This window comes from Phalangium opilio, unplaced genomic scaffold, assembly GCF_054372755.1.
Source record: "Phalangium opilio isolate 3A_F unplaced genomic scaffold, DU_Popi_V2 ptg000352l_1, whole genome shotgun sequence".
NCBI classification, from domain to species: domain Eukaryota; kingdom Metazoa; phylum Arthropoda; class Arachnida; order Opiliones; family Phalangiidae; genus Phalangium; species Phalangium opilio.
In genome coordinates, this window is record NW_028324228.1 from 8,005,981 (window position 1) to 8,030,383 (window position 24,403).

The 24,403-nt window shown below is 46.5% G+C and overlaps 33 non-coding genes across 33 annotated transcripts; 26 read left to right on the forward strand and 7 right to left on the reverse strand.

The window, feature by feature from the left end:
- Positions 1 to 189: 189 nt before the first annotated feature.
- On the reverse strand, positions 190 to 262 carry TRNAN-GUU (transfer RNA asparagine (anticodon GUU)). Its single transcript has one exon. It is a non-coding gene; the product is annotated as a tRNA-Asn (tRNA).
- Positions 263 to 777: 515 nt separating this feature from the next.
- TRNAS-GCU (transfer RNA serine (anticodon GCU)) lies at positions 778 to 850 on the reverse strand. The gene has a single exon. It is a non-coding gene; the product is annotated as a tRNA-Ser (tRNA).
- An 806-nt stretch (positions 851 to 1,656) lies between these two features.
- Positions 1,657 to 1,729, reverse strand: TRNAN-GUU (transfer RNA asparagine (anticodon GUU)). Its single transcript has one exon. It is a non-coding gene; the product is annotated as a tRNA-Asn (tRNA).
- A 1,099-nt stretch (positions 1,730 to 2,828) lies between these two features.
- Positions 2,829 to 2,901, reverse strand: TRNAN-GUU (transfer RNA asparagine (anticodon GUU)). The gene has a single exon. It is a non-coding gene; the product is annotated as a tRNA-Asn (tRNA).
- Positions 2,902 to 3,855: 954 nt separating this feature from the next.
- Positions 3,856 to 3,928, reverse strand: TRNAN-GUU (transfer RNA asparagine (anticodon GUU)). The gene has a single exon. It is a non-coding gene; the product is annotated as a tRNA-Asn (tRNA).
- A 1,247-nt stretch (positions 3,929 to 5,175) lies between these two features.
- TRNAN-GUU (transfer RNA asparagine (anticodon GUU)) lies at positions 5,176 to 5,248 on the reverse strand. The gene has a single exon. It is a non-coding gene; the product is annotated as a tRNA-Asn (tRNA).
- A 1,833-nt stretch (positions 5,249 to 7,081) lies between these two features.
- On the reverse strand, positions 7,082 to 7,154 carry TRNAN-GUU (transfer RNA asparagine (anticodon GUU)). Its single transcript has one exon. It is a non-coding gene; the product is annotated as a tRNA-Asn (tRNA).
- Positions 7,155 to 9,002: 1,848 nt separating this feature from the next.
- Positions 9,003 to 9,075, forward strand: TRNAN-GUU (transfer RNA asparagine (anticodon GUU)). The gene has a single exon. It is a non-coding gene; the product is annotated as a tRNA-Asn (tRNA).
- Positions 9,076 to 9,733: 658 nt separating this feature from the next.
- Positions 9,734 to 9,806, forward strand: TRNAN-GUU (transfer RNA asparagine (anticodon GUU)). The gene has a single exon. It is a non-coding gene; the product is annotated as a tRNA-Asn (tRNA).
- A 514-nt stretch (positions 9,807 to 10,320) lies between these two features.
- TRNAN-GUU (transfer RNA asparagine (anticodon GUU)) lies at positions 10,321 to 10,393 on the forward strand. Its single transcript has one exon. It is a non-coding gene; the product is annotated as a tRNA-Asn (tRNA).
- A 2,858-nt stretch (positions 10,394 to 13,251) lies between these two features.
- TRNAN-GUU (transfer RNA asparagine (anticodon GUU)) lies at positions 13,252 to 13,324 on the forward strand. Its single transcript has one exon. It is a non-coding gene; the product is annotated as a tRNA-Asn (tRNA).
- A 954-nt stretch (positions 13,325 to 14,278) lies between these two features.
- TRNAN-GUU (transfer RNA asparagine (anticodon GUU)) lies at positions 14,279 to 14,351 on the forward strand. Its single transcript has one exon. It is a non-coding gene; the product is annotated as a tRNA-Asn (tRNA).
- Positions 14,352 to 16,474: 2,123 nt separating this feature from the next.
- Positions 16,475 to 16,547, forward strand: TRNAN-GUU (transfer RNA asparagine (anticodon GUU)). Its single transcript has one exon. It is a non-coding gene; the product is annotated as a tRNA-Asn (tRNA).
- A 366-nt stretch (positions 16,548 to 16,913) lies between these two features.
- TRNAN-GUU (transfer RNA asparagine (anticodon GUU)) lies at positions 16,914 to 16,986 on the forward strand. Its single transcript has one exon. It is a non-coding gene; the product is annotated as a tRNA-Asn (tRNA).
- Positions 16,987 to 17,353: 367 nt separating this feature from the next.
- Positions 17,354 to 17,426, forward strand: TRNAN-GUU (transfer RNA asparagine (anticodon GUU)). Its single transcript has one exon. It is a non-coding gene; the product is annotated as a tRNA-Asn (tRNA).
- A 75-nt stretch (positions 17,427 to 17,501) lies between these two features.
- On the forward strand, positions 17,502 to 17,574 carry TRNAN-GUU (transfer RNA asparagine (anticodon GUU)). The gene has a single exon. It is a non-coding gene; the product is annotated as a tRNA-Asn (tRNA).
- Positions 17,575 to 17,795: 221 nt separating this feature from the next.
- On the forward strand, positions 17,796 to 17,868 carry TRNAN-GUU (transfer RNA asparagine (anticodon GUU)). Its single transcript has one exon. It is a non-coding gene; the product is annotated as a tRNA-Asn (tRNA).
- A 511-nt stretch (positions 17,869 to 18,379) lies between these two features.
- TRNAN-GUU (transfer RNA asparagine (anticodon GUU)) lies at positions 18,380 to 18,452 on the forward strand. The gene has a single exon. It is a non-coding gene; the product is annotated as a tRNA-Asn (tRNA).
- Positions 18,453 to 18,670: 218 nt separating this feature from the next.
- On the forward strand, positions 18,671 to 18,743 carry TRNAN-GUU (transfer RNA asparagine (anticodon GUU)). Its single transcript has one exon. It is a non-coding gene; the product is annotated as a tRNA-Asn (tRNA).
- Positions 18,744 to 18,818: 75 nt separating this feature from the next.
- Positions 18,819 to 18,891, forward strand: TRNAN-GUU (transfer RNA asparagine (anticodon GUU)). Its single transcript has one exon. It is a non-coding gene; the product is annotated as a tRNA-Asn (tRNA).
- Positions 18,892 to 19,112: 221 nt separating this feature from the next.
- Positions 19,113 to 19,185, forward strand: TRNAN-GUU (transfer RNA asparagine (anticodon GUU)). The gene has a single exon. It is a non-coding gene; the product is annotated as a tRNA-Asn (tRNA).
- Positions 19,186 to 19,686: 501 nt separating this feature from the next.
- On the forward strand, positions 19,687 to 19,759 carry TRNAN-GUU (transfer RNA asparagine (anticodon GUU)). The gene has a single exon. It is a non-coding gene; the product is annotated as a tRNA-Asn (tRNA).
- Positions 19,760 to 19,977: 218 nt separating this feature from the next.
- Positions 19,978 to 20,050, forward strand: TRNAN-GUU (transfer RNA asparagine (anticodon GUU)). Its single transcript has one exon. It is a non-coding gene; the product is annotated as a tRNA-Asn (tRNA).
- A 74-nt stretch (positions 20,051 to 20,124) lies between these two features.
- On the forward strand, positions 20,125 to 20,197 carry TRNAN-GUU (transfer RNA asparagine (anticodon GUU)). The gene has a single exon. It is a non-coding gene; the product is annotated as a tRNA-Asn (tRNA).
- A 221-nt stretch (positions 20,198 to 20,418) lies between these two features.
- Positions 20,419 to 20,491, forward strand: TRNAN-GUU (transfer RNA asparagine (anticodon GUU)). The gene has a single exon. It is a non-coding gene; the product is annotated as a tRNA-Asn (tRNA).
- Positions 20,492 to 20,565: 74 nt separating this feature from the next.
- On the forward strand, positions 20,566 to 20,638 carry TRNAN-GUU (transfer RNA asparagine (anticodon GUU)). Its single transcript has one exon. It is a non-coding gene; the product is annotated as a tRNA-Asn (tRNA).
- A 955-nt stretch (positions 20,639 to 21,593) lies between these two features.
- On the forward strand, positions 21,594 to 21,666 carry TRNAN-GUU (transfer RNA asparagine (anticodon GUU)). The gene has a single exon. It is a non-coding gene; the product is annotated as a tRNA-Asn (tRNA).
- A 74-nt stretch (positions 21,667 to 21,740) lies between these two features.
- TRNAN-GUU (transfer RNA asparagine (anticodon GUU)) lies at positions 21,741 to 21,813 on the forward strand. The gene has a single exon. It is a non-coding gene; the product is annotated as a tRNA-Asn (tRNA).
- A 512-nt stretch (positions 21,814 to 22,325) lies between these two features.
- TRNAN-GUU (transfer RNA asparagine (anticodon GUU)) lies at positions 22,326 to 22,398 on the forward strand. The gene has a single exon. It is a non-coding gene; the product is annotated as a tRNA-Asn (tRNA).
- Positions 22,399 to 22,472: 74 nt separating this feature from the next.
- TRNAN-GUU (transfer RNA asparagine (anticodon GUU)) lies at positions 22,473 to 22,545 on the forward strand. The gene has a single exon. It is a non-coding gene; the product is annotated as a tRNA-Asn (tRNA).
- Positions 22,546 to 23,500: 955 nt separating this feature from the next.
- Positions 23,501 to 23,573, forward strand: TRNAN-GUU (transfer RNA asparagine (anticodon GUU)). Its single transcript has one exon. It is a non-coding gene; the product is annotated as a tRNA-Asn (tRNA).
- Positions 23,574 to 23,647: 74 nt separating this feature from the next.
- TRNAN-GUU (transfer RNA asparagine (anticodon GUU)) lies at positions 23,648 to 23,720 on the forward strand. The gene has a single exon. It is a non-coding gene; the product is annotated as a tRNA-Asn (tRNA).
- Positions 23,721 to 24,085: 365 nt separating this feature from the next.
- On the forward strand, positions 24,086 to 24,158 carry TRNAN-GUU (transfer RNA asparagine (anticodon GUU)). Its single transcript has one exon. It is a non-coding gene; the product is annotated as a tRNA-Asn (tRNA).
- The last annotated feature ends 245 nt before the right edge of the window (positions 24,159 to 24,403 follow it).

Below are 24,403 nucleotides of genomic sequence, written 5' to 3' on the forward strand. Positions count from 1 at the left end.
AAAAACTCTGAATTTTACGTTACATCTAAGACCTCACAACACCGCTCCCGGATGGGCTCGAACCACCAACCTTTCGGTTAACAGCCGACGGCGTTAACCATTGCGCAACGGAAGCCCAAAGATTAAATGTTCGTCAGGTATTGTGGAAAAACTTTGGATTTTTACGTTACATGTGAGATTTCACAACACCGCTCCCGGGTGGGCTCGAACCACCAACCTTTCGGTTAACAGCCGAACGCGCTAACCATTGCGCCACGGAAGCTCAAAAATTAAATGGTCGTCAGGTATTGTGGAAAAACTTTGACTTTTTACGTCACATCTGAGACCTCACAACACCGCTCCCGGATGGTCTCGAACCACCAACCTTTCATTTAACTGCCGAACGCGCTAACCGTTGCGCCACGGAAGCCCAAAGATTAAATGTTCGTCAGGTATTGTGGAAAAACTTTGGCATTTGACATTACGTTTGAGATCTCACAACACCGCTCCCGGGTGGGCTCGAACCACCAACCTTAGGGTTAACAGCCGAACGCGCTAACCATTGCGCCACGGAAGCTCAAAAATTAAACGGTCGTCAGGTATTGTTGAAAAACTTTGGCTTTTTACGTTACATTTGAGACTTCACAACACGGCAGCCGGGTGGGCTCGAACCACCAACCTTTTGGTTAACATCCGAACGCGCTAACCTTCGAGCCAAGGAAGCTTGAAAATGAAATGGTCGTCAGGTATTGTGGAAAAACTCTGACTTTTTACGTCACATTCAAGACTTCAAAACACCGCTCCCGGATGGGCTCGAACCACCAACCTTTCGGTTAGCAGCCGAACGCGCTAACCATTGCGCCACGGAAGCCCAAAAATTAAATGTTCGTCAGTTATTTTTAAAAAACTCTGATATTTACACTACATCTAAGACCTCACAGCACAGCTCCCGGATGGGCTCGAACCACCAACCTTTCGGTTAACAGCCGACGGCGTTAACCATTGCTTCACGGAAGCCCAAAAATTAAATGTTCGTCAGGTATTGTGGAAAAACTTTGACTTTTTACGTCACATCTGAGACCTCACAACACCGCTCACGGATGGGCTCGAACCACCAACCTTTCGGTTAACAGCCGAACGCGCTAACCATTGCGCCACGGAAGCCCAAAAATTAAATGGTCGTCGGCTATTGTAGAAACACTTTGGCTTTTTACGTTACATGTGAGAGCTCACAACACCGCTCCCGGGTGGGCTCGAACCACCAACCTTTCGGTTAACAGCCGAACGCGCTAACCATTGTGCCACGGAAGCCCAAAGATTAAATGTTCGTCAGGAATTTTTAAAAAACTCTGAATTTTACGTTACATCTAAGACCTCACATTACCGCTCCCGGATGGGCTCGAACCACAAACCTTTTGAATAACAGCTGAACGCTCTAAACATTGCGCCACGGAAGCCCAAAAATTAAATGTTCGTCAGTTATTTTTAAAAAACTCTGAATTTTACGTTACATCTAAGACCTCACAACACCGCTCCCGGATGGGCTCGAACCACCAACCTTTCGGTTAACAGCCGACGGCGTTAACCATTGCGCAACGGAAGCCCAAAGATTAAATGTTCGTCAGGTATTGTGGAAAAACTTTGGATTTTTACGTTACATGTGAGATCTCACAACACCGCTCCCGGGTGGGCTCGAACCACCAACCTTTCGGTTAACAGCCGAACGCGCTAACCATTGCGCCACGGAAGCCCAAAGATTAAATGTTCGTCAGGTATTGTGGAAAAACTTTGACTTTTTACGTCACATCTGAGACTTCACAACACCGCTCCCGGATGGGCTCGAACCACAAACCTTTTGAATAACATCTGAACGCTCTAGCCATTGCGCCACGGAAGACCAAAAATTAAATGTTCGTCAGTTATTTTTAAAAACTCTGAATTTTACGTTACATCTAAGACCTCACAACACCGCTCCCGGATGGGCTCGAACCACCAACCTTTCGGTTAACAGCCGACGGCGTTAACCATTGTGCAACGGAAGCCCAAAGATTAAATGTTCGTCAGGTATTGTGGAAAAACTTTGACTTTTTACGTCACATCTGAGACTTCACAACACCGCTCCCGGATGGGCTCGAACCACAAACCTTTTGAATAACAGCTGAACGCTCTAACCATTGCGCCACGGAAGCCCAAAAATTAAATGTTCGTCAGTTATTTTTAAAAAACTTTGAATTTTACGTTACATCTAAGACCTCACAACACCGCTCCCGGATGGGCTCGAACCACCAACCTTTCGGTTAACAGCCGACGGCGTTAACCATTGTGCAACGGAAGCCCAAAGATTAAATGTTCGTCAGGTATTGTGGAAAAACTTTGACTTTTTACGTCACATCTGAGACTTCACAACACCGCTCCCGGATGGGCTCGAACCACAAACCTTTTGAATAACAGCTGAACGCTCTAACCATTGCGCCACGGAAGCCCAAAAATTAAATGTTCGTCAGTTATTTTTAAAAAACTCTGAATTTTACGTTACATCTAAGACCTCACAACACAGCTCCCGGATGGGCTCGAACCACCAACCTTTCGGTTAACAGCCGACGGCGTTAACCATTGCTTCACGGAAGCCCAAAAATTAAATGTTCGTCAGGTATTGTGGAAACACTTTGACTTTTTACGTCACATCTGAGATCTCACAACACCGCTCCCGGATGGGCTCGAACCACCAACCTTTCGGTTAACAGCCGACGGCGTTAACCATTGCGCAACGGAAGCCCAAAGATTAAATGTTCGTCAGGTATTGTGGAAAAACTTTGGATTTTTACGTTACATGTGAGATCTCACAACACCGCTCCCGGGTGGGCTCGAACCACCAACCTTTCGGTTAACAGCCGAACGCGCTAACCATTGCGCCACGGAAGCCCAAAGATTAAATGTTCGTCAGGTATTGTGGAAAAACTTTGACTTTTTACGTCACATCTGAGACTTCACAACACCGCTCCCGGATGGGCTCGAACCACAAACCTTTTGAATAACAGCTGAACGCTCTAAACATTGCGCCACGGAAGCCCAAAAATTAAATGTTCGTCAGTTATTTTTAAAAAACTCTGAATTTTACGTTACATCTAAGACCTCACAACACCGCTCCCGGATGGGCTCGAACCACCAACCTTTCGGTTAACAGCCGACGGCGTTAACCATTGCGCAACGGAAGCCCAAAGATTAAATGTTCGTCAGGTATTGTGGAAAAACTTTGGATTTTTACGTTACATGTGAGATCTCACAACACCGCTCCCGGGTGGGCTCGAACCACCAACCTTTCGCTTAACAGCCGAACGCGCTAACCATTGCGCCACGGAAGCCCAAAGATTAAATGTTCGTCAGGTATTGTGGAAAAACTTTGACTTTTTACGTCACATCTGAGACTTCACAACACCGCTCCCGGATGGGCTCGAACCACAAACCTTTTGAATAACAGCTGAACGCTCTAACCATTGCGCCACGGAAGCCCAAAAATTAAATGTTCGTCAGTTATTTTTAAAAAACTCTGAATTTTACGTTACATCTAAGACCTCACAACACAGCTCCCGGATGGGCTCGAACCACCAACCTTTCGGTTAACAGCCGACGGCGTTAACCATTGCTTCACGGAAGCCCAAAAATTAAATGTTCGTCAGGTATTGTGGAAACACTTTGACTTTTTACGTCACATCTGAGATCTCACAACACCGCTCCCGGATGGGCTCGAACCACCAACCTTTCGGTTAACAGCCGACGGCGTTAACCATTGCGCAACGGAAGCCCAAAGATTAAATGTTCGTCAGGTATTGTGGAAAAACTTTGGATTTTTACGTTACATGTGAGATCTCACAACACCGCTCCCGGGTGGGCTCGAACCACCAACCTTTCGGTTAACAGCCGAACGCGCTAACCATTGCGCCACGGAAGCCCAAAGATTAAATGTTCGTCAGGTATTGTGGAAAAACTTTGACTTTTTACGTCACATCTGAGACTTAACAACACCGCTCCCGGATGGGCTCGAACCACAAACCTTTTGAATAACAGCTGAACGCTCTAAACATTGCGCCACGGAAGCCCAAAAATTAAATGTTCGTCAGTTATTTTTAAAAAACTCTGAATTTTACGTTACATCTAAGACCTCACAACACCGCTCCCGGATGGGCTCGAACCACCAACCTTTCGGTTAACAGCCGACGGCGTTAACCATTGCGCAACGGAAGCCCAAAGATTAAATGTTCGTCAGGTATTGTGGAAAAACTTTGGATTTTTACGTTACATGTGAGATCTCACAACACCGCTCCCGGGTGGGCTCGAACCACCAACCTTTCGCTTAACAGCCGAACGCGCTAACCATTGCGCCACGGAAGCCCAAAGATTAAATGTTCGTCAGGTATTGTGGAAAAACTTTGACTTTTTACGTCACACCTGAGTCTTCACAACACCGCTCCCGGATGGGCTCGAACCACAAACCTTTTGAATAACAGCTGAACGCTCTAACCATTGCGCCACGGAAGCCCAAAAATTAAATTTTCGTCAGTTATTTTTAAAAAACTCTGAATTTTACTTTACATCTAAGACCTCACAACACCGCTCCCGGATGGGCTCGAACCACCAACCTTTCGGTTAACAGCCGACGGCGTTAACCATTGTGCAACGGAAGCCCAAAGATTAAATGTTCGTCAGGTATTGTGGAAAAACTTTGACTTTTTACGTCACATCTGAGACTTCACAACACCGCTCCCGGATGGGCTCGAACCACAAACCTTTTGAATTACAGCTGAACGCTCTAACCATTGCGCCACGGAAGCCCAAAAATTAAATGTTCGTCAGTTATTTTTAAAAAACTCTGAATTTTACGTTACATCTAAGACCTCACAACACAGCTCCCGGATGGGCTCGAACCACCAACCTTTCGGTTAACAGCCGACGGCGTTAACCATTGCTTCACGGAAGCCCAAAAATTAAATGTTCGTCAGGTATTGTGGAAAAACTTTGACTTTTTACGTCACATCTGAGATCTCACAACACCGCTCCCGGATGGGCTCGAACCACCAACCTTTCGGTTAACAGCCGACGGCGTTAACTATTGCGCAACGGAAGCCCAAATATTAAATGTTCGTCAGGTATTGTGGAAAAACTTTGGATTTTTACGTTACATGTGAGATCTCACAACACCGCTCCCGGGTGGGCTCGAACCACCAACCTTTCGGTTAACAGCCGAACGCGCTAACCATTGCGCCACGGAAGCCCAAAGATTAAATGTTCGTCAGGTATTGTGGAAAAACTTTGACTTTTTACGTCACATCTGAGACTTAACAACACCGCTCCCGGATGGGCTCGAACCACAAACCTTTTGAATAACAGCTGAACGCTCTAAACATTGCGCCACGGAAGCCCAAAAATTAAATGTTCGTCAGTTATTTTTAAAAAACTCTGAATTTTACGTTACATCTAAGACCTCACAACACCGCTCCCGGATGGGCTCGAACCACCAACCTTTCGGTTAACAGCCGACGGCGTTAACCATTGCGCAACGGAAGCCCAAAGATTAAATGTTCGTCAGGTATTGTGGAAAAACTTTGGATTTTTACGTTACATGTGAGATCTCACAACACCGCTCCCGGGTGGGCTCGAACCACCAACCTTTCGCTTAACAGCCGAACGCGCTAACCATTGCGCCACGGAAGCCCAAAGATTAAATGTTCGTCAGGTATTGTGGAAAAACTTTGACTTTTTACGTCACACCTGAGTCTTCACAACACCGCTCCCGGATGGGCTCGAACCACAAACCTTTTGAATAACAGCTGAACGCTCTAACCATTGCGCCACGGAAGCCCAAAAATTAAATGTTCGTCAGTTATTTTTAAAAAACTCTGAATTTTACTTTACATCTAAGACCTCACAACACCGCTCCCGGATGGGCTCGAACCACCAACCTTTCGGTTAACAGCCGACGGCGTTAACCATTGTGCAACGGAAGCCCAAAGATTAAATGTTCGTCAGGTATTGTGGAAAAACTTTGACTTTTTACGTCACATCTGAGACTTCACAACACCGCTCCCGGATGGGCTCGAACCACAAACCTTTTGAATTACAGCTGAACGCTCTAACCATTGCGCCACGGAAGCCCAAAAATTAAATGTTCGTCAGTTATTTTTAAAAAACTCTGAATTTTACGTTACATCTAAGACCTCACAACACAGCTCCCGGATGGGCTCGAACCACCAGCCTTTCGGTTAACAGCCGACGGCGTTAACCATTGCTTCACGGAAGCCCAAAAATTAAATGTTCGTCAGGTATTGTGGAAAAACTTTAACTTTTTACGTCACATCTGAGACTTCACAACACCGCTCCCGGATGGGCTCGAACCACAAACCTTTTGAATAACAGCTGATTGCTCTAACCATTGCGCCACGGAAGCCCAAAAATTAAATGTTCGTCAGTTATTTTTAAAAAACTCTGAATTTTACGTTACATCTAAGACCTCACAACACCGCTCCCGGATGGGCTCGAACCACCAACCTTTCGGTTAACAGCCGACGGCGTTAACCATTGTGCAACGGAAGCCCAAAGATTAAATGTTCGTCAGGTATTGTGGAAAAACTTTGACTTTTTACGTCACATCTGAGACTTCACAACACCGCTCCCGGATGGGCTCGAACCACAAACCTTTTGAATAACAGCTGAACGCTCTAACCATTGCGCCACGGAAGCCCAAAAATTAAATGTTCGTCAGTTATTTTTAAAAAACTCTGAATTTTACGTTACATCTAAGACCTCACAACACAGCTCCCGGATGGGCTCGAACCACCAACCTTTCGGTTAACAGCCGACGGCGTTAACCATTGCTTCACGGAAGCCCAAAAATTAAATGTTCGTCAGGTATTGTGGAAAAACTTTGACTTTTTACGTCACATCTGAGATCTCACAACACCGCTCCCGGATGGGCTCGAACCACCAACCTTTCGGTTAACAGCCGACGGCGTTAACTATTGCGCAACGGAAGCCCAAATATTAAATGTTCGTCAGGTATTGTGGAAAAACTTTGGATTTTTACGTTACATGTGAGATCTCACAACACCGCTCCCGGGTGGGCTCGAACCACCAACCTTTCGGTTAACAGCCGAACGCGCTAACCATTGCGCCACGGAAGCCCAAAGATTAAATGTTCGTCAGGTATTGTGGAAAAACTTTGACTTTTTACGTCACATCTGAGACTTCACAACACCGCTCCCGGATGGGCTCGAACCACAAACCTTTTGAATAACATCTGAACGCTCTAACCATTGCGCCACGGAAGACCAAAAATTAAATGTTCGTCAGTTATTTTTAAAAACTCTGAATTTTACGTTACATCTAAGACCTCACAACACCGCTCCCGGATGGGCTCGAACCACCAACCTTTCGGTTAACAGCCGACGGCGTTAACCATTGTGCAACGGAAGCCCAAAGATTAAATGTTCGTCAGGTATTGTGGAAAAACTTTGACTTTTTACGTCACATCTGAGACTTCACAACACCGCTCCCGGATGGGCTCGAACCACAAACCTTTTGAATAACAGCTGAACGCTCTAACCATTGCGCCACGGAAGCCCAAAAATTAAATGTTCGTCAGTTATTTTTAAAAAACTCTGAATTTTACGTTACATCTAAGACCTCACAACACCGCTCCCGGATGGGCTCGAACCACCAACCTTTCGGTTAACAGCCGACGGCTTAACCGAAAGGTTGGTGGTTCGAGCCCATCCGTGAGCGGTGTTGTGAGGTCTCAGATGTGACGTAAAAAGTCAAAGTTTTTCCACAATACCTGACGAACATTTAATTTTTGGGCTTCCGTGGTGCAATGGTTAGCGCGTTCGGCTGTTAACCGAAAGGTTGGTGGTTCGAGCCCACCCGGGAGCGGTGTTGTGAGATCTCACATGTAACGTAAAAATCCAAATTTTTTCCACAATACCTGACGAACATTTAATCTTTGGGCTTCCGTTGCGAAATGGTTAACGCCGTCGGCTGTTAACCGAAAGGTTGGTGGTTCGAGCCCATCCGGGAGCGGTGTTGTGAGGTCTTAGATGTAACGTAAAATTCAGAGTTTTTTAAAAATATCTGACGAACATTTAATTTTTGGGCTTCCGTGGCGCAATGGTTAGCGCGTTCAGCTGTTATTCAAAAGGTTTGTGGTTCGAGCCCATCCGGGAGCGGTGTTTTGAAGTCTCGGATGTGACGTAAAAAGTCAGAGTTTTTCCACAATACCTGACGACCATTTCATTTCTGAGCTTCCTTGGCTCGAAGGTTAGCGCGTTCGGATGTTAACCAAAAGGTTGGTGGTTCGAGCCCACCCGGCTGCCGTGTTGTGAAGTCTCAAATTTAACGTAAAAAGCCAAATATTTTCCACAATACCTGACGACCGTTTAATTTTTGAGCTTCCGTGGCGCAATGGTTAGCGCGTTCGGCTGTTAACCGAAAGGTTGGTGGTTCGAGCCCACCCGGGGGCGGTGTTGTGAGATCTCAAACGTAATGTCAAATGCCAAAGTTTTTCCACAATACCTGACGAACATTTAGTCTTTGGGCTTCCGTTGCGCAATGGTTAACGCCGTCGGCTGTTAACCGAAAGGTTGGTGGTTCGCGCCCATCCGGGAGCGGTGTTGTGAGGTCTTAGATGTAACGTAAAAATCAGAGTTTTTTAAAAATAACTGACGAACATTTAATTTTTGGGCTTCCTTGGCGCAATGTTTAGAGCGTTCAGCTGTTATTCAAAAGGTTGGTGGTTCGAGCCCACCCGGGAGCGGTGTTGTGAGCTCTCAAATGTGACGTAAAAAGTCAAAGTTTTTCCACAATACCTGACGAACATTTAATTTTTGGGCTTCCGTGAAGCAATGGTTAACGCGTTCGGCTGTTAACCGAAAGGTTGGTGGTTCGAGCCCATCCGGGAGCGGTAATTTGAGGTCTTAGATGTAACGTAAAATTCAGAGTTTTTTAAAAATACCTGACGAACATTTAATCTTTGGGCTTCCGTGGCGCAATGGTTAGCGCGTTCGGCTGTTAACCGAAAGGTTGGTGGTTCGAGCCCACCCGGGAGCGGTGTTGTGAAATCTCACATGTAACGTAAAAATCCAAAGTTTTTCCACAATACCTGACGAACATTTAATCGTTGGGCTTCCGTTTCAATGGTTAACGCCGTCGGCTGTTAACCGAAAGGTTGGTGGTTCGAGCCCATCCGGGAGCTGTGTTGTGAGGTCTTAGATGTAGTGTAAAATTCAGAATTTTTTAAAAATATCTGACGAACATTTAATTTTTGGGCTTCCGTGGCGCAATGGTTAGCGCGTTCGGCTGTTAACCGAAAGGTTGGTGGTTCGAGCCCATCCGGGAGCGGTAATGTGAGGTCTTAGATGTAACGTAAAATTCAGAGTTTTTTAAAAATACCTGACGAACATTTAATCTTTGGGCTTCCGTGGCGCAATGGTTAGTGCGTTCGGCTGTTAACCGAAAGGTTGGTGGTTCGAGCCCACCCGGGAGCGGTGTTGTGAGGTCTCACATGTAACGTAAAAAGCCAAAGTGTTTCTACAATACCCGACGACCATTTAATTTTTGGGCTTCCGTGGCGCAATGGTTAGCGCGTTCGGCTGTTAACCGAAAGGTTGGTGGTTCGAGCCCATCCGTGAGCGGTGTTGTGAGGTCTCAGATGTGACGTAAAAAGTCAAAGTTTTTCCACAATACCTGACGAACATTTAATTTTTGGGCTTCCGTGGCGCAATGGTTAGCGCGTTCGGCTGTTAACCGAAAGGTTGGTGGTTCGAGCCCACCCGGGAGCGGTGTTGTGAGATCTCACATGTAACGTAAAAATCCAAATTTTTTCCACAATACCTGACGAACATTTAATCTTTGGGCTTCCGTTGCGAAATGGTTAACGCCGTCGGCTGTTAACCGAAAGGTTGGTGGTTCGAGCCCATCCGGGAGCGGTGTTGTGAGGTCTTAGATGTAACGTAAAATTCAGAGTTTTTTAAAAATATCTGACGAACATTTAATTTTTGGGCTTCCGTGGCGCAATGGTTAGCGCGTTCAGCTGTTATTCAAAAGGTTTGTGGTTCGAGCCCATCCGGGAGCGGTGTTTTGAAGTCTCGGATGTGACGTAAAAAGTCAGAGTTTTTCCACAATACCTGACGACCATTTCATTTCTGAGCTTCCTTGGCTCGAAGGTTAGCGCGTTCGGATGTTAACCAAAAGGTTGGTGGTTCGAGCCCACCCGGCTGCCGTGTTGTGAAGTCTCAAATTTAACGTAAAAAGCCAAATATTTTCCACAATACCTGACGACCGTTTAATTTTTGAGCTTCCGTGGCGCAATGGTTAGCGCGTTCGGCTGTTAACCGAAAGGTTGGTGGTTCGAGCCCACCCGGGAGCGGTGTTGTGAGATCTCAAACGTAATGTCAAATGCCAAAGTTTTTCCACAATACCTGACGAACATTTAGTCTTTGGGCTTCCGTTGCGCAATGGTTAACGCCGTCGGCTGTTAACCGAAAGGTTGGTGGTTCGAGCCCATCCGGGAGCGGTGTTGTGAGGTCTTAGATGTAACGTAAAATTCAGAGTTTTTTAAAAATAACTGACGAACATTTAATTTTTGGGCTTCCTTGGCGCAATGTTTAGAGCGTTCAGCTGTTATTCAAAAGGTTGGTGGTTCGAGCCCACCCGGGAGCGGTGTTGTGAGCTCTCAAATGTGACGTAAAAAGTCAAAGTTTTTCCACAATACCTGACGAACATTTAATTTTTGGGCTTCCGTGAAGCAATGGTTAACGCCGTCGGCTGTTAACCGAAAGGTTGGTGGTTCGAGCCCATCCGGGAGCGGTGTTGTGAGGTCTTAGATGTAACGTAAAATTCAGAGTTTTTTAAAAATAACTGACGAACATTTAATTTTTGGGCTTCCGTGGCGCAATGGTTAGAGCGTTCAGCTGTAATTCAAAAGGTTTGTGGTTCGAGCCCATCCGGGAGCGGTGTTGTGAAGTCTCAGATGTGACGTAAAAAGTCAAAGTTTTTCCACAATACCTGACGAACATTTAATCTTTGGGCTTCCGTTGCACAATGGTTAACGCCGTCGGCTGTTAACCGAAAGGTTGGTGGTTCGAGCCCATCCGGGAGCGGTGTTGTGAGGTCTTAGATGTAAAGTAAAATTCAGAGTTTTTTAAAAATAACTGACGAACATTTAATTTTTGGGCTTCCGTGGCGCAATGTTTAGAGCGTTCAGCTGTTATTCAAAAGGTTTGTGGTTCGAGCCCATCCGGGAGCGGTGTTGTGAAGTCTCAGATGTGACGTAAAAAGTCAAAGTTTTTCCACAATACCTGACGAACATTTAATCTTTGGGCTTCCGTTGCGCAATGGTTAGCGCGTTCGGCTGTTAACCGAAAGGTTGGTGGTTCGAGCCCATCCGGGAGCGGTAATGTGAGGTCTTAGATGTAACGTAAAATTCAGAGTTTTTTAAAAATACCTGACGAACATTTAATCTTTGGGCTTCCGTGGCGCAATGGTTAGCGCGTTCGGCTGTTAACCGAAAGGTTATTGGTTCGAGCCCACCCGGGAGCGGTGTTGTGAGCTCTCAAATGTAACGTAAAAAGCCAAAGTTTTTCCACAATACCTGACGACCGTTTATTTTTTGAGCTTCCGTGGCGCAATGGTTAGCGCGTTCGTCTGTTAACCGAAAGGTTGGTGGTTCGAGCCCACCCGGGAGCGGTGTTGTGAGATCTCAAACGTAATGTCAAATGCCAAAGTTTTTCCACAATACCTGACGAACATTTAATCTTTGGGCTTCCGTGGCGCAATGGTTAGCGCGTTCGGCAGTTAACTGAAAGGTTGGTGGTTCGAGACCATCCGGGAGCGGTGTTGTGAGGTCTCAGATGTGACGTAAAAAGTCAAAGTTTTTCCACAATACCTGACGACCATTTAATTTTTGAGCTTCCGTGGCGCAATGGTTAGCGCGTTAGGCTGTTAACCGAAAGGTTGGTGGTTCGAGCCCATCCGGGAGCGGTAATGTGAGGTCTTAGATGTAACGTAAAATTCAGAGTTTTTTAAAAATACCTGACGAACATTTAATCTTTGGGCTTCCGTGGCGCAATGGTTAGCGCGTTCGGCTGTTAACCGAAAGGTTGGTGGTTCGAGCCCATCCGTGAGCGGTGTTGTGAGGTCTCAGATGTGACGTAAAAAGTCAAAGTTTTTCCACAATACCTGACGACCATTTAATTTTTGAGCTTCCGTGGTGCAATGGTTAGCGCGTTCGGCTGTTAACCGAAAGGTTGGTGGTTCGAGCCCACCCGGGAGCGGTGTTGTGAAATCTCACATGTAACGTAAAAATCCAAAGTTTTTCCACAATACCTGACGAACATTTAATCGTTGGGCTTCCGTTTCAATGGTTAACGCCGTCGGCTGTTAACCGAAAGGTTGGTGGTTCGAGCCCATCCGGGAGCGGTGTTGTGAGGTCTTAGATGTAACGTAAAATTCAGAGTTTTTTAAAAATAACTGACGAACATTTAATTTTTGGGCTTCCTTGGCGCAATGTTTAGAGCGTTCAGCTGTTATTCAAAAGGTTGGTGGTTCGAGCCCACCCGGGAGCGGTGTTGTGAAATCTCACATGTAACGTAAAAATCCAAAGTTTAAACACAATACCTGACGAACATTTAATTTTTGGGCTTCCGTGAAGCAATGGTTAACGCCGTCGGCTGTTAACCGAAAGGTTGGTGGTTCGAGCCCATCCGGGAGCTGTGTTGTGAGATCTCACATGTAACGTAAAAATCCAAATTTTTTCCACAATACCTGACGAACATTTAATCTTTGGGCTTCCGTTGCGCAATGGCTAACGCCGTCGGCTGTTAACCGAAAGGTTGGTGGTTCGAGCCCATCCGGGAGCGGTGTTGTGAGGTCTTAGATGTAACGTAAAATTCAGAGTTTTTTAAAAATATCTGACGAACATTTAATTTTTGGGCTTCCGTGGCGCAATGGTTAGCGCGTTCAGCTGTTATTCAAAAGGTTTGTGGTTCGAGCCCATCCGGGAGCGGTGTTTTGAAGTCTCGGATGTGACGTAAAAAGTCAGAGTTTTTCCACAATACCTGACGACCATTTCATTTCTGAGCTTCCTTGGCTCGAAGGTTAGCGCGTTCGGATGTTAACCAAAAGGTTGGTGGTTCGAGCCCACCCGGCTGCCGTGTTGTGAAGTCTCAAATGTAACGTAAAAAGCCAAATATTTTCCACAATACCTGACGACCGTTTAATTTTTGAGCTTCCGTGGCGCAATGGTTAGCGCGTTCGGCTGTTAACCGAAAGGTTGGTGGTTCGAGCCCACCCGGGAGCGGTGTTGTGAGATCTCAAACGTAATTTCAAATGCCAAAGTTTTTCCACAATACCTGACGAACATTTAGTCTTTGGGCTTCCGTTGCGCAATGGTTAACGCCGTCGGCTGTTAACCGAAAGGTTGGTGGTTCGAGCCCATCCGGGAGCGGTGTTGTGAGGTCTTAGATGGAACGTAAAATTCAGAGTTTTTTAAAAATAACTGACGAACATTTAATTTTTGGGCTTCCTTGGCGCAATGTTTAGAGCGTTCAGCTGTTATTCAAAAGGTTGGTGGTTCGAGCCCACCCGGGAGCGGTGTTGTGAGTTCTCAAATGTGACGTAAAAAGTCAAAGTTTTTCCACAATACCTGACGAACATTTAATTTTTGGGCTTCCGTGAAGCAATGGTTAACGCCGTCGGCTGTTAACCGAAAGGTTGGTGGTTCGAGCCCATCCGGAAGCTGTGTTGTGAGATCTCACATGTAACGTAAAAATCCAAATTTTTTCCACAATACCTGACGAACATTTAATCTTTGGGCTTCCGTTGCGCAATGGCTAACGCCGTCGGCTGTTAACCGAAAGGTTGGTGGTTCGAGCCCATCCGGGAGCGGTGTTGTGAGGTCTTAGATGTAACGTAAAATTCAGAGTTTTTTAAAAATATCTGACGAACATTTAATTTTTGGGCTTCCGTGGCGCAATGGTTAGCGCGTTCAGCTGTTATTCAAAAGGTTTGTGGTTCGAGCCCATCCGGGAGCGGTGTTTTGAAGTCTCGGATGTGACGTAAAAAGTCAGAGTTTTTCCACAATACCTGACGACCATTTCATTTCTGAGCTTCCTTGGCTCGAAGGTTAGCGCGTTCGGATGTTAACCAAAAGGTTGGTGGTTCGAGCCCACCCGGCTGCCGTGTTGTGAAGTCTCAAATGTAACGTAAAAAGCCAAATATTTTCCACAATACCTGACGACCGTTTAATTTTTGAGCTTCCGTGGCGCAATGGTTAGCGCGTTCGGCTGTTAACCGAAAGGTTGGTGGTTCGAGCCCACCCGGGAGCGGTGTTGTGAGATCTCAAACGTAATGTCAAATGCCAAAGTTTTTCCACAATACCTGACGAACATTTAGTCTTTGGGCTTCCGTTGCGCAATGGTTAACGCCGTCGGCTGTTAACCGAAAGGTTGGTGGTTCGAGCCCATCCGGGAGCGGTGTTGTGAGGTCTTAGATGGAACGTAAAATTCAGAGTTTTTTAAAAATAACTGACGAACATTTAATTTTTGGGCTTCCTTGGCGCAATGTTTAGAGCGTTCAGCTGTTATTCAAAAGGTTGGTGGTTCGAGCCCACCCGGGAGCGGTGTTGTGAGCTCTCAAATGTGACGTAAAAAGTCAAAGTTTTTCCACAATACCTGACGAACATTTAATTTTTGGGCTTCCGTGAAGCAATGGTTAACGCCGTCGGCTGTTAACCGAAAGGTTGGTGGTTCGAGCCCATCCGGGAGCTGTGTTGTGAGGTCTTAGATGTAGTGTAAAATTCAGAGTTTTTTAAAAATAACTGACGAACATTTAATTTTTGGGCTTCCGTGGCGCAATTGTTAGCGCGTTCGTCTGTTAACCGAAAGGTTGGTGGTTCGAGCCCACCCGGGAGCGGTGTTGTGAGATCTCAAACGTAATGTCAAATGCCAAAGTTTTTCCACAATACCTGACGAACATTTAATCTTTGGGCTTCCGTGGCGCAATGGTTAGCGCGTTCGGCAGTTAACTGAAAGGTTGGTGGTTCGAGACCATCCGGGAGCGGTGTTGTGAGGTCTCAGATGTGACGTAAAAAGTCAAAGTTTTTCCACAATACCTGACGACCATTTAATTTTTGAGCTTCCGTGGCGCAATGGTTAGCGCGTTCGGCTGTTAACCGAAAGGTTGGTGGTTCGAGCCCATCCGGGAGCGGTAATGTGAGGTCTTAGATGTAACGTAAAATTCAGAGTTTTTTAAAAATACCTGACGAACATTTAATCTTTGGGCTTCCGTGGCGCAATGGTTAGCGCGTTCGGCTGTTAACCGAAAGGTTGGTGGTTCGAGCCCATCCGTGAGCGGTGTTGTGAGGTCTCAGATGTGACGTAAAAAGTCAAAGTTTTTCCACAATACCTGACGACCATTTAATTTTTGAGCTTCCGTGGCGCAATGGTTAGCGCGTTCGGCTGTTAACAGAAAGGTTGGTGGTTCGAGCCCACCCGGGAGCGGTGTTGTGAAATCTCACATGTAACGTAAAAATCCAAAGTTTTTCCACAATACCTGACGAACATTTAATCGTTGGGCTTCCGTTTCAATGGTTAACGCCGTCGGCTGTTAACCGAAAGGTTGGTGGTTCGAGCCCATCCGGGAGCGGTGTTGTGAGGTCTTAGATGTAACGTAAAATTCAGAGTTTTTTAAAAATAACTGACGAACATTTAATTTTTGGGCTTCCTTGGCGCAATGTTTAGAGCGTTCAGCTGTTATTCAAAAGGTTGGTGGTTCGAGCCCACCCGGGAGCGGTGTTGTGAGCTCTCAAATGTGACGTAAAAAGTCAAAGTTTTTCCACAATACCTGACGAACATTTAATTTTTGGGCTTCCGTGAAGCAATGGTTAACGCCGTCGGCTGTTAACCGAAAGGTTGGTGGTTCGAGCCCATCCGGGAGCTGTGTTGTGAGGTCTTAGATGTAGTGTAAAATTCAGAGTTTTTTAAAAATAACTGACGAACATTTAATTTTTGGGCTTCCGTGGCGCAATGGTTAGCGCGTTCGGCTGTTAACCGAAAGGTTGGTGGTTCGAGCCCATCCGGGAGCGGTAATGTGAGGTCTTAGATGTAACGTAAAATTCAGAGTTTTTTAAAAATACCTGACGAACATTTAATCTTTGGGCTTCCGTGGCGCAATGGTTAGTGCGTTCGGCTGTTAACCGAAAGGTTGGTGGTTCGAGCCCATCCGGGAGCGGTAATGTGAGGTCTTAGATGTAACGTAAAATTCAGAGTTTTTTAAAAATACCTGACGAACATTTAATCTTTGGGCTTCCGTGGCGCAATGGTTAGCGCGTTCGGCAGTTAACTGAAAGGTTGGTGGTTCGAGACCATCCGGGAGCGGTGTTGTTAGGTCTCAGATGTGACGTAGAAAGTCAAAGTTTTTCCACAATACCTGACGACCATTTAATTTTTGAGCTTCCGTGGCGCAATGGTTAGCGCGTTCGGCTGTTAACCGAAAGGTTGGTGGTTCGAGCCCACCCGGGAGCGGTGTTGTGAAATCTCACATGTAACGTAAAAATCCAAAGTTTTTCCACAATACCTGACGAACATTTAATCGTTGGGCTTCCGTTTCAATGGTTAACGCCGTCGGCTGTTAACCGAAAGGTTGGTGGTTCGAGCCCATCCGGGAGCGGTGTTGTGAGGTCTTAGATGTAACGTAAAATTCAGAGTTTTTTAAAAATACCTGACGAACATTGAATCTTTGGGCTTCCGTGGCGCAATGGTTAGCGCTTTCGGCTGTTAACCGAAAGGTTGGTGGTTCGAGTCCACCCGGGAGCGGTGTTGTGAGATCTCAAATGTAACGTAAAAAGCCAAAAGTTTTTCCACAATACCTGACGACCGTTTATTTTTTGAGCTTCCGTGGCGCAATGGTTAGCGCGTTCGGCTGTTAACCGAAAGGTTGGTGGTTCGAGCCCACCCGGGAGCGGTGTTGTGAGATCTCAAACGTAATGTCAAATGCCAAAGTTTTTCCACAATACCTGACGAACATTTAATCTTTGGGCTTCCGTGGCGCAATGGTTAGCGCGTTCGGCAGTTAACTGAAAGGTTGGTGGTTCGAGACCATCCGGGAGCGGTGTTGTGAGGTCTCAGATGTGACGTAAAAAGTCAAAGTTTTTCCACAATACCTGACGACCATTTAATTTTTGAGCTTCCGTGGCGCAATGGTTAGCGCGTTCGGCTGTTAACCGAAAGGTTGGTGGTTCGAGCCCATCCGGGAGCGGTAATGTGAGGTCTTAGATGTAACGTAAAATTCAGAGTTTTTTAAAAATACCTGACGAACATTTAATCTTTGGGCTTCCGTGGCGCAATGGTTAGCGCGTTCGGCTGTTAACCGAAAGGTTGGTGGTTCGAGCCCACCCGGGAGCGGTGTTGTGAGATCTCAAATGTAACGTAAAAAGCCAAAAGTTTTTCCACAATACCTGACGACCGTTTATTTTTTGAGCTTCCGTGGCGCAGTGGTTAGCGCGTTCGGCTGTTAACCGAAAGGTTGGTGGTTCGAGCCCACCCGGGAGCGGTGTTGTGAGATCTCAAACGTAATGTCAAATGCCAAAGTTTTTCCACAATACCTGACGAACATTTAATCTTTGGGCTTCCGTGGCGCAATGGTTAGCGCGTTCGGCAGTTAACTGAAAGGTTGGTGGTTCGAGACCATCCGGGAGCGGTTATGTGAGGTCTCAGATGTGACGTAAAAAGTCAAAGTTTTTCCACAATACCTGACGACCATTTAATTTTTGAGCTTCCGTGGCGCAATGGTTAGCGCGTTCGGCTGTTAACCGAAAGGTTGGTGGTTCGAGCCCACCCGGGAGCGGTGAAGTGAAATCTCACATGTAAAATAAAAATCCAAAGTTTTTCCACAATACCTGACGAACATTTAATCGTTGGGCTTCCGTTTCAATGGTTAACGCCGTCGGCTGTTAACCGAAAGGTTGGTGGTTCGAGCCCATCCGGGAGCGGTGTTGTGAGGTCTTAGATGTAGTGTAAAATTCAGAGTTTTTTAAAAATACCTGACGAACATTTAATCTTTGGGCTTCCGTGGCGCAATGGTTAGTGCGTTCGGCTGTTAACCGAAAGGTTGGTGGTTCGAGCCCATCCGGGAGCGGTAATGTGAGGTCTTAGATGTAACGTAAAATTCAGAGTTTTTTAAAAATACCTGACGAACATTTAATCTTTGGGCTTCCGTGGCGCAATGGTTAGCGCGTTCGGCAGTTAACTGAAAGGTTGGTGGTTCGAGACCATCCGGGAGCGGTGTTGTTAGGTCTCAGATGTGACGTAAAAAGTCAAAGTTTTTCCACAATACCTGACGACCATTTAATTTTTGAGCTTCCGTGGCGCAATGGTTAGCGCGTTCGGCTGTTAACCGAAAGGTTGGTGGTTCGAGCCCACCCGGGAGCGGTGTTGTGAAATCTCACATGTAACGTAAAAATCCAAAGTTTTTCCACAATACCTGACGAACATTTAATCGTTGGGCTTCCGTTTCAATGGTTAACGCCGTCGGCTGTTAACCGAAAGGTTGGTGGTTCGAGCCCATCCGGGAGCGGTGTTGTGAGGTCTTAGATGTAACGTAAAATTCAGAGTTTTTTAAAAATACCTGACGAACATTTAATCTTTGGGCTTCCGTGGCGCAATGGTTAGCGCGTTCGGCTGTTAACCGAAAGGTTGGTGGTTCGAGCCCACCCGGGAGCGGTGTTGTGAGATCTCAAATGTAACGTAAAAAGCCAAAAGTTTTTCCACAATACCTGACGACCGTTTATTTTTTGAGCTTCCGTGGCGCAATGGTTAGCGCGTTCGGCTGTTAACCGAAAGGTTGGTGGTTCGAGCCCACCCGGGAGCGGTGTTGTGAGATCTCAAACGTAATGTCAAATGCCAAAGTTTTTCCACAATACCTGACGAACATTTAATCTTTGGGCTTCCGTGGCGCAATGGTTAGCGCGTTCGGCAGTTAACTGAAAGGTTGGTGGTTCGAGACCATCCGGGAGCGGTGTTGTGAGGTCTCATATGTGACGTAAAAAGTCAAAGTTTTTCCACAATACCTGACGACCATTTAATTTTTGAGCTTCCGTGGCGCAATGGTTAGCGCGTTCGGCTGTTAACCGAAAGGTTGGTGGTTCGAGCCCACCCGGGAGCGGTGAAGATGTAGTGTAAAATTCAGAGTTTTTTAAAAATAACTGACGAACATTTAATTTTTGGGCTTCCGTGGCGCAATGGTTAGCGCGTTCGGCTGTTAACCGAAAGGTTGGTGGTTCGAGCCCATCCGGGAGCGGTAATGTGAGGTCTTAGATGTAACGTAAAATTCAGAGTTTTTTAAAAATACCTGACGAACATTTAATCTTTGGGCTTCCGTGGCGCAATGGTTAGTGCGTTCGGCTGTTAACCGAAAGGTTGGTGGTTCGAGCCCATCCGGGAGCGGTAATGTGAGGTCTTAGATGTAACGTAAAATTCAGAGTTTTTTAAAAATACCTGACGAACATTTAATCTTTGGGCTTCCGTGGCGCAATGGTTAGCGCGTTCGGCAGTTAACTGAAAGGTTGGTGGTTCGAGACCATCCGGGAGCGGTGTTGTTAGGTCTCAGATGTGACGTAAATAGTCAAAGTTTTTCCACATTACCTGACGACCATTTAATTTTTGAGCTTCCGTGGCGCAATGGTTAGCGCGTTCGGCTGTTAACCGAAAGGTTGGTGGTTCGAGCCCACCCGGGAGCGGTGTTGTGAAATCTCACATGTAACGTAAAAATCCAAAGTTTTTCCACAATACCTGACGAACATTTAATCGTTGGGCTTCCGTTTCAATGGTTAACGCCGTCGGCTGTTAACCGAAAGGTTGGTGGTTCGAGCCCATCCGGGAGCGGTGTTGTGAGGTCTTAGATGTAACGTAAAATTCAGAGTTTTTTAAAAATACCTGACGAACATTTAATCTTTGGGCTTCCGTGGCGCAATGGTTAGCGCGTTCGGCTGTTAACCGAAAGGTTGGTGGTTCGAGCCCACCCGGGAGCGGTGTTGTGAGATCTCAAATGTAACGTAAAAAGCCAAAGTTTTTCCACAATACCTGACGACCGTTTATTTTTTGAGCTTCCGTGGCGCAATGGTTAGCGCGTTCGGCTGTTAACCGAAAGGTTGGTGGTTCGAGCCCACCCGGGAGCGGTGTTGTGAGATCTCAAACGTAATGTCAAATGCCAAAGTTTTTCCACAATACCTGACGAACATTTAATCTTTGGGCTTCCGTGGCGCAATGGTTAGCGCGTTCGGCAGTTAACTGAAAGGTTGGTGGTTCGAGACCATCCGGGAGCGGTGTTGTGAGGTCTCAGATGTGACGTAAAAAGTCAAAGTTTTTCCACAATACCTGACGACCATTTAATTTTTGAGCTTCCGTGGCGCAATGGTTAGCGCGTTCGGCTGTTAACCGAAAGGTTGGTGGTTCGAGCCCACCCGGGAGCGGTGAAGTGAAATCTCACATGTAACATAAAAATCCAAAGTTTTTCCACAATACCTGACGAACATTTAATTTTTGAGCTTCCGTGGCGCAATGGTTAGCGCGTTCGGCTGTTAACCGAAAGGTTGGTGGTTCGAGCCCACCCGGGAGCGGTGTTGTGAGATCTCAAATGTAACGTAAAAAGCCAAAGTTTTTCCACAATACCTGAAGACCGTTTATTTTTTGAGCTTCCGTGGCGCAATGGTTAGCGCGTTCGGCTGTTAACCGAAAGGTTGGTGGTTCGAGCCCATCCGGGAGCGGTGTTGTGAGGTCTTAGATGTAACGTAAAATTCAGAGTTTTTTAAAAACAACTGACGAACATTTAATTTTTGGGCTGCCGTGGCGCAATGGTTAGCGCGTTCGGCTGTTAACCGAAAGGTTGGTGGTTCGAGCCCATCCGGGAGCGGTAATGTGAGGTCTTAGATGTAACGTAAAAAGCCAAAGTTTTTCCACAATACCTGACGACCGTTTATTTTTTGAGCTTCCGTGGCGCAATGGTTAGCGCGTTCGTCTGTTAACCGAAAGGTTGGTGGTTCGAGCCCACCCGGGAGCGGTGTTGTGAGATCTCAAACGTAATGTCAAATGCCAAAGTTTTTCCACAATACCTGACGAACATTTAATCTTTGGGCTTCCGTGGCGCAATGGTTAGCGCGTTCGGCAGTTAACTGAAAGGTTGGTGGTTCGAGACCATCCGGGAGCGGTGTTGTGAGGTCTCAGATGTGACGTAAAAAGTCAAAGTTTTTCCACAATACCTGACGACCATTTAATTTTTGAGCTTCCGTGGCGCAATGGTTAGCGCGTTCGGCTGTTAACCGAAAGGTTGGTGGTTCGAGCCCATCCGGGAGCGGTGTTGTGAGGTCTCAGATGTGACGTAAAAAGTCAAAGTTTTTCCACAATACCTGACGAACATTTAATTTTTGGGCTTCCGTGAAACAATGGTTAGCGCGTTCGGCTGTTAACCGAAAGGTTGGTGGTTCGAGCCCACCCGGGAGCGGTGTTGTGAGATCTCAAACGTAATGTCAAATGCCAAAGTTTTTCCACAATACCTGACGAACATTTAATCTTTGGGCTTCCGTGGCGCAATGGTTAGCGCGTTCGGCTGTTAACCGAAAGGTTGGTGGTTCGAGCCCACCCGGGAGCGGTGTTGTTAGGTCTCAGATGTGACGTAAAAAGTCAAAGTTTTTCCACAATACCTGACGACCATTTAATTTTTGAGCTTCCGTGGCGCAATGGTTAGCGCGTTCGGCTGTTAACCGAAAGGTTGGTGGTTCGAGCCCACCCGGGAGCGGTGTTGTGAAATCTCACATGTAACGTAAAAATCCAAAGTTTTTCCACAATACCTGACGAACATTTAATCGTTGGGCTTCCGTTTCAATGGTTAACGCCGTCGGCTGTTAACCGAAAGGTTGGTGGTTCGAGCCCATCCGTGAGCGGTGTTGTGAGGTCTCAGATGTGACGTAAAAAGTCAAAGTTTTTCCACAATACCTGACGAACATTTAATTTTTGGGCTTCCGTGGCGCAATGTTTAGAGCGTTCAGCTGTTATTCAAAAGGTTTGTGGTTCGAGCCCATCCGGGAGCGGTAATGTGAGGTCTTAGATGTATCGTAAAATTCAGAGTTTTTTAAAAATTCCTGACGAACATTTAATCTTTGGGCTTCCGTGGCGCAATGGTTAGCGCGTTCGGCAGTTAACTGAAAGGTTGGTGGTTCGAGACCATCCGGGAGCGGTGTTGTGAGGTCTCAGATGTGACGTAAAAAGTCAAAGTTTTTCCACAATACCTGACGACCATTTAATTTTTGAGCTTCCGTGGCGCAATGGTTAGCGCGTTCGGCTGTTAACCGAAAGGTTGGTGGTTCGAGCCCACCCGGGAGCGGTGAAGTGAAATCTCACATGTAACATAAAAATCCAAAGTTTTTCCACAATACCTGACGAACATTTAATTTTTGAGCTTCCGTGGCGCAATGGTTAGCGCGTTCGGCTGTTAACCGAAAGGTTGGTGGTTCGAGCCCACCCGGGAGCGGTGTTGTGAGATCTCAAATGTAACGTAAAAAGCCAAAGTTTTTCCACAATACCTGACGACCGTTTATTTTTTGAGCTTCCGTGGCGCAATGGTTAGCGCGTTCGGCTGTTAACCGAAAGGTTGGTGGTTCGAGCCCATCCGGGAGCGGTGTTGTGAGGTCTTAGATGTAACGTAAAATTCAGAGTTTTTTAAAAACAACTGACGAACATTTAATTTTTGGGCTGCCGTGGCGCAATGGTTAGCGCGTTCGGCTGTTAACCGAAAGGTTGGTGGTTCGAGCCCATCCGGGAGCGGTAATGTGAGGTCTTAGATGTAACGTAAAAAGCCAAAGTTTTTCCACAATACCTGACGACCGTTTATTTTTTGAGCTTCCGTGGCGCAATGGTTAGCGCGTTCGTCTGTTAACCGAAAGGTTGGTGGTTCGAGCCCACCCGGGAGCGGTGTTGTGAGATCTCAAACGTAATGTCAAATGCCAAAGTTTTTCCACAATACCTGACGAACATTTAATCTTTGGGCTTCCGTGGCGCAATGGTTAGCGCGTTCGGCAGTTAACTGAAAGGTTGGTGGTTCGAGACCATCCGGGAGCGGTGTTGTGAGGTCTCAGATGTGACGTAAAAAGTCAAAGTTTTTCCACAATACCTGACGACCATTTAATTTTTGAGCTTCCGTGGCGCAATGGTTAGCGCGTTCGGCTGTTAACGGAAAGGTTGGTGGTTCGAGCCCATCCGGGAGCGGTGTTGTGAGGTCTCAGATGTGACGTAAAAAGTCAAAGTTTTTCCACAATACCTGACGAACATTTAATTTTTGGGCTTCCGTGAAACAATGGTTAGCGCGTTCGGCTGTTAACCGAAAGGTTGGTGGTTCGAGCCCACCCGGGAGCGGTGTTGTGAGATCTCAAACGTAATGTCAAATGCCAAAGTTTTTCCACAATACCTGACGAACATTTAATCTTTGGGCTTCCGTGGCGCAATGGTTAGCGCGTTCGGCTGTTAACCGAAAGGTTGGTGGTTCGAGCCCACCCGGGAGCGGTGTTGTTAGGTCTCAGATGTGACGTTAAAAGTCAAAGTTTTTCCACAATACCTGACGACCATTTAATTTTTGAGCTTCCGTGGCGCAATGGTTAGCGCGTTCGGCTGTTAACCGAAAGGTTGGTGGTTCGAGCCCACCCGGGAGCGGTGTTGTGAAATCTCACATGTAACGTAAAAATCCAAAGTTTTTCCACAATACCTGACGAACATTTAATCGTTGGGCTTCCGTTTCAATGGTTAACGCCGTCGGCTGTTAACCGAAAGGTTGGTGGTTCGAGCCCATCCGTGAGCGGTGTTGTGAGGTCTCAGATGTGACGTAAAAAGTCAAAGTTTTTCCACAATACCTGACGAACATTTAATTTTTGGGCTTCCGTGGCGCAATGTTTAGAGCGTTCAGCTGTTATTCAAAAGGTTTGTGGTTCGAGCCCATCCGGGAGCGGTAATGTGAGGTCTTAGATGTATCGTAAAATTCAGAGTTTTTTAAAAATTCCTGACGAACATTTAATCTTTGGGCTTCCGTGGCGCAATGGTTAGCGCGTTCGGCTGTTAACCGAAAGGTTGGTGGTTCGAGCCCACCCGGGAGCGGTGTTGTGAGCTCTCAAATGTAACGTAAAAAGCCAAAGTGTTTCTACAATAGCCGACGACCATTTAATTTTTGGGCTTCCGTGGCGCAATGGTTAGCGCGTTCGGCTGTTAACCGAAAGGTTGGCGGTTCGAGCCCATCCGTGAGCGGTGTTGTGAGGTCTCAGATGTGACGTAAAAAGTCAAAGTTTTTCCACAATACCTGACGAACATTTAATTTTTGGGCTTCCGTGGCGCAATGGTTAGCG